Source organism: Oncorhynchus kisutch, linkage group LG20 (genome assembly GCF_002021735.2).
Source record: "Oncorhynchus kisutch isolate 150728-3 linkage group LG20, Okis_V2, whole genome shotgun sequence".
NCBI classification, from domain to species: Eukaryota; Metazoa; Chordata; class Actinopteri; order Salmoniformes; family Salmonidae; genus Oncorhynchus; species Oncorhynchus kisutch.
Genome location: NC_034193.2, coordinates 6492538 through 6499090, shown reverse-complemented (window position 1 = coordinate 6499090; position 6553 = coordinate 6492538).

Genomic DNA, 6553 nt, shown 5'->3' with positions numbered 1-6553 from the left:
CCGGTTACCCACATCGTAGTTTCTCTCAGCTGGTGAAAGACGACAAGAGTAGAAGGCGCAGCGATGGAGTTTACCGTCAGTGGAGCTACGCTGGGACAGGATGGCGCCCACCCCCACATCAGACGCGTCCACCTCAACAACAAACTGACGGGAAGTGTCAGGTCGAGATAGAATCGGCGCGTTGGTGAATCGGATCTTCAAGTTCAGAAATGCTCGGTCTGCCTCAGGAGTCCAACAGAATATTCTGGTGCAAGATGTCAGAGCAGTTAAAGGGGCGGCCACCCGGCTGTAATCACGGATAAACCTCCGATAGAAGTTCGCAAATCCCAGGAATCTCTGGAGCTGCAATCTCGTACCGGGCCGGGCCCAATCCCGAACCGCCCGAACCTTCTCTTGGTCCATCTTGATCTCACCCCTGGAGATGATGTACCCGAGGAAGGATGTAGTGTGGGCGTGAAAATCACACTTCTCTGCCTTCACAAACAGACGGTTCTCCAATAACCGCTGCAGAACCTATTTAACATGCTGGATGTGGCTGGAAAGCTCCTTGGAGAAAATCAGGATGTCATCCAGGTAAACGAACACAAACAGACCGATCATATCCCTCAGTACGTCATTCACCAAACCTTGGAACACTGCTGGAGCGTTGGAAAGTCCAAACGGCATCACCTGGTACTCGAAATGTCCCATAGGTGTATTGAATCCAGTCAACCACTCGTCCCCCTCTTTGATCCGAACCAGATGATACGCATTGCGTAGATCAAGCTTCGTAAACACAGTAGCACCCTGTAAAGAATCGAAAGCGGAGCTCATCAAGGGCAAGGGGTACTTGTTTTTGACCGTAAAATCATTCAACCCCCGATAATCAATACACGGTCGAAGAGAGCCATCCTTCTTACTCACCAAAAAAAATCCAGCTCCCAGGGGTGATGATGAGGGACGAATGAGACCTGCAGCAAGAGACTCCTTTATGTAGGTCTCCAGGGCTTCCCGCTCAGGTCGAGAAATACTGTATAACCGTCCCTTGGGAAAGGCAGCTCCAGGGAACAGCTTAATTGTACAATCATAAGGTCGGTGGGGAGGAAGTGACTGAGCTTTCTGCTTACTGAACACCTCACCCAACTCATGATATGTTTCAGGAACCAGGGACAAATCAGGAGGAGCAGACTCACTGACCCGACTGGGGACAGCATGAGAACAGGCAGTCCTGAGGCAGTTAGCATGGCACTCAATGCTCCAACTAGTCACCTTACCAGTCACCCAATCGAATGAAGGATTGTGTTCTCTTAGCCAGGGGTATCCAAGAACCAGAGGAACATGGGGGGAAGGCAAAATGAAAAAAGAAATAACCTCTGAATGATTCCCCGACAACAACATCTTAACCGGTTCGGTCCTCATAGTGATCCGTGCCAGACTACTGCCGTTCAGAGTGGTTGCTTCAATGGCTTCCGGTAGTTGCTCCTTGGAAAGCCCCAGCTGTTCCACTAAGTCGGCATCAATGAAGCTGTCATCGGCACCTGAATCGATGAAAGCGTTAATCGCTAAACTCTGATTCTTATTTATGAGGGTAGCAGGAAAACGAGGTCTGACAGGGCTCTTGAGAGGTTGAAACTGGCTCGCTAACAAACCTCCCAAACTTAACGAGCCGAGCAGTTTAACGGGCGCTGAGGACAAACGGAGATGTAATGTCCCGAGCTACCACTTCCTGACCCGAATGGTAACCGAGTCTCAGATTGATTAGATGGACACCACTGCTTCTCCCTTCTTCTCTCTCGGACTCTATTATCTACCCGAATAGCTAAGGTAACCAAACTATCTAGGTCACTAGGCTCTGGATAGGAGATCAGCTCGTCCTTGAGTTGCTCCGACAACCCCTGGTAAAAAACCGCTTGTAGTGATTCCTCATTACAAACACTCTCCACAGCCAATGTCCTGAATTCTATCACAAAGTCTGCCACACTGCAAGCTCCTTGGCGAAGAGTGAACAAACGTTTAGCTGCGTCCTTACCTCGGACTGGATGGTCAAAAAGCCTTCTCATCTCTCCCATGAATTCCTGGTATGAAGCCATGCAGGTCTCCTGTCGTTCCCAAACGGCTGAAGCCCATTCCAGAGCTCTTCCACGCAGCAGTTCAATAACAAAGGCTATCCTAGCCTTGTCAGTGGCGTAAGAATGGGGCTGCAGATCAAACACTAACCCACACTGCATAAGAAACGAACGGCATCTTCCCAAATCCCCTTCATATTTATCAGGCGTCGGTACCTTGGGTTCACGGAAGGAAACCGCATCAGACACGGCAGGTGAGATGGGTGAAACAGGTGGTGAATGAATCGCCGGCAAACTGAGTTGATCCTGGATTTGTGTCAAGCTAGCAGATAAATTCTGGATTGCACCCGCTATCGCCTGTAGCGTCGTCTTGTGTTGTCCCAGTGTCTTTCCCTGCTGGGTAATGGCATGGCAAACGGAATCCAGGTCCGCTGGGTTCATCCTTGGCCGGATCGTTCTGTCACGTTTCTTCAAAATCGAACCCAGAAGCAGACCAGGACAAGGAGAGTAGGAAGAAGGTGAGTATTTATTTACAAGTGAATGTGAGTGGGTAGATACATCCAGGTGGCGTAGCGGGCAGCGGTGGTGAGTTGATGGGAGTAAATAGGTGGATCCAATGGGGAAGCGGAATCCTCCGATGACCAGGCGGGAATGGGGTAAATGATCCGGGTGAGTAATGTTCATGGCTAACGATCCGGCAGGGAATGGATGTCAGGTCAGAGCTTTTGAAGGGGGAGAGGTGATGATCAGGACAGGTGTGCAGATTACTGATGGGATACAGGTGCGGGTGAACATCGATCTCCCAACAAGCTAATCTGCCTGGCAACCAGACAGGGTGCGTTCCAGGACACCGGAAACACACTCCAGGACAGAAACACAGGCAAACACAGACTCAGGAAGCGGGGTTCGTGACAGGGATAGTGTTAGACTAAGATAGATGCACGATGGGATAGTGTTAGACTGAGATAGATGCATGATGGGATAGTGTTAGACTGAGATAGATGCACGATGGGATAGTGTTATATTGTTAGACTGAGATAGATGCATGATGGGATAGTGTTAGACTGAGATAGATGCATGATGGGATAGTGTTATATTGTTATACTGAGATAGATGCATGATGGGATAGTGTTATATTGTTAGACTGAGATAGTTGCATGATGGGATAGTGTTAGACTGAGATAGTTGCATGATGGGATAGTGTTAGACTGAGATAGATGCATGATGGGATAGTTTTATATTGTTAGACTGAGATAGATGCATGATGGGATAGTGTTAGACTGAGATAGATGCATGATGGGATAGTGTTATATTGTTATACTGAGATAGATGCATGATGGGATAGTGTTATATTGTTAGACTGAGATAGTTGCATGATGGGATAGTGTTATATTGTTATACTGAGATAGATGCATGATGGGATAGTGTTATATTGTTAGACTGAGATAGATGCATGATGGGATAGTGTTAGACTGAGATAGATGCATGATGGGATAGTGTTAGACTGAGATAGATGCATGATGGGATAGTGTTAGACTGAGATAGATGCATGATGGGATAGTGTTAGACTGAGATAGATGCATGATGGGATAGTGTTATATTGTTATACTGAGATAGATGCATGATGGGATAGTGCGGCAGGGTAGCCTAGTGGTTAGAGTGTTGGACTAGTAACTGGAAGGTTGCAAGTTCAAACCCCCGAGCTGACAAGGTACAAATCTGTCGTTCTGCCCCTGAACAGGCAGTTAACCCACTAGGCCATCATTGAAAATAAGAATTTGTTCTTAACTGACTTGCCTGGTTAAATAAAGGTAAAATTAAATTAAAAAAATAGTGTTATACTGAGATAGATTCATGATGGGATAGTGTTATATTGTTATACTGAGATAGAAGCATTTTAGGAGTTTGAGAGAGAGAGACACAGAGACAAAGAGAGAGACAGAGAGAGAGAGAGTTAGGACATCTACTTTGTGCATGACAGAAGTAATTTTTCCAACAATTGTTTACAGACAGATTATTTCACTGTATCACAATTCCAGTGGGTCAGAAGTTGACTGTGCCTTTAAACAGCGTGGAAAATTCCATAAAATTATGTCATGGCTTTAGAAGCTTCTGATCATTTGAGGAGACATCATTTACCTGTGCATCATTTACCTGTGCATCATTTACCTGTGGATGTATTTCAAGGCCTACCTTCAAACTCAGTGCCTCTTTGCTTGACATCATGGGAAAATCTAAAGAAATCAGCCAAGACCTCAGAAAAATCAATCCCAGAACAACAGCAAAGGACCTTGTGAAGATGCTGGAGAAAACAGGTACAAAAGTATCTATATCCACAGTAAAACAAGTCTTATATCGACATAACCTGAAAGGCCGCTCAGTAAGGAAGCCGCAATAAAAAAGCCAGACTACGGTTTGCAACTGCACATGGGGACAAAGATTGTACTTTTTGGTCTTGATGTCCTCTGGTCTTGATGAAACAAAAATAGAACTGTATGGCCATAATGACCATCGTTATGTTTGGAGGAAAAAGGGGGAGGCTTGCAAGCCGAAGAACACCATCCCAACCGTGAAGCACGGGGGTGGCAGCATCATGTTGTGGGGGAGCTTTGCTACAGGAGGGACTGGTGCACTTCACAAAATAGATGGCATCATGAGGTGCAGGGTAGAGTACCCGGTGGTAGCCGGCTAGTAACGGTTTCTAAGGTTCAGGCCTGGGCGGAGGCCGGCTAGTAACGGTTTCTAAGGTTCAGGGCTGGCGGAGGCTGGCTAGTAACGGTTTCTAAGGTTCAGGGCTGGGCAGAGGGCGGCTAGTAACGGTTTCTAAGGTTCAGGGCTCGGCGGAGGCCGGCTAGTAACGGTTTCTAAGGTTCAGGGCTGGGCGGAGGCCGGCTAGTAACGGTTTCTAAGGTTCAGGGCTGGGCGGAGGCCGGCTAGTAACGGTTTCTAAGGTTCAGGGCTGGGCGGAGGCCGGCTAGTAACGGTTTCTAAGGTTCAGGGCTGGGCGGAGGCCGGCTAGTAACGGTTTCTAAGGTTCAGGGCTGGGCGGAGGCCGGTTAGTAACGGTTTCTAAGGTTCAGGGCTGGGCGGAGGCCGGTTAGTAACGGTTTCTAAGGTTCAGGGCTGGGCGGAGGCCGGCTAGTAACGGTTTATAAGGTTCAGGGCTGGGCGGAGGCCGGCTAGTAACGGTTTCTAAGGTTCAGGGCTGGGCGGAGGCGGGCTAGTGATGACTGGTTAACAGTCTGATGGCCTGGAGATGGAAGCTGTTTATCAGCCTCCTCCATCCCAAACCTTCCCCTTTTTAAATTAACACAGTCGGAATTAATTGCTGAATGCTTAACCGTCGAGTTGGTTCTGAGTTGGTACCTATTTTAAAGACATTTTACTTTGGGAGATGAAGTCAGTTTTACTCGTCAAAAATAGACGTTTTGTCCAAGGACGTCGGGACAGGAAGTCAGACTGTGCTATCTTGTTGACCATTCTGCTTGAGTCTTTTCTCTGCATGAGTCACCATACACTGTGTTTGTGTGTGTGTTTTGCGTGCCTGCGTGCGTCCAGGTTTGTGTGTGTGTCACCTGTCCTCCAGCAGTGTAATCCTTAGCTACACCTGGGCCTCTGGGCCTGCGGGGCTTTCAGCAGATTGCTAGTGTCAGACGGTACCAGGACAATTATACTGATTGTTGCCCTAGAAATGCTATCTCTCTCTCCTTCTCTTTCTCTCTGTCTCTCTCTGTCTCACACTCTCTTGCTCTCTTTCTCTCTCTCTCTGCCTCTCTCACTTTGTCTCTCTCTCTTTCTCTCTCTCTCTCTTTGCCGCTCTCTCGTTGTCTCTATCTCTCCCTCCCTCTCTCTCTCTCTCTCTCTCTCTCTCTCTCTCTCTCTGTCTCTCTCTGTCTGTCTCTCTCTGTCTCTCTCTCTTGTTGTCTCTCTGTTCCTCTCAATTCAATGGGCTTTATTGGGAAAAGGACAGAATATGTTTACGCTGCCTAAGTAAGTGAAATAGATAATAAACAATCAAAAACGTTTCAAACGATGTGTGTTATGTGTGTTGGGGAAAATAGCCTGGCTCACTGAGTCTGTATTGTGTTTGTGCTAACTAACTAACTGTCTGTCTTCTGTCTGTCTGTCTGTCTGTCTGTCTGTCTGTCTGTCTGTCTCTCTCTCTCTCTCTCTCTCTCTCTCGTCCTCTATCTCTCTCTCTCTCTCTCTCTCTCTCTCTCTTCTTCTCCATCTCTCTCTCTCTCTTTTTGCTCTCTCGTTGTCTCTCTCTCTCCCCCTCCTCTCTCTCTCTTCCTCTCTCTCTCTCTCTTCTCTCTACTCTCTCTTCTCTCCTCTCTTCTCCATTCTCTCTCTCTCTCTCTCTCTCTCTCTCTCTCTTCTGGCCTCTCCCCGTCTCTCTTGCTCCTCTCTTCTCTGTCCCTCTGCCCTCTCTCTCTCCTCTCTCTCTCTTCTCTGCCCTCGCATTCCCTCTCTTCTGCTCTTCTTGTCCCTCCTGTCCTCTCTCTCTC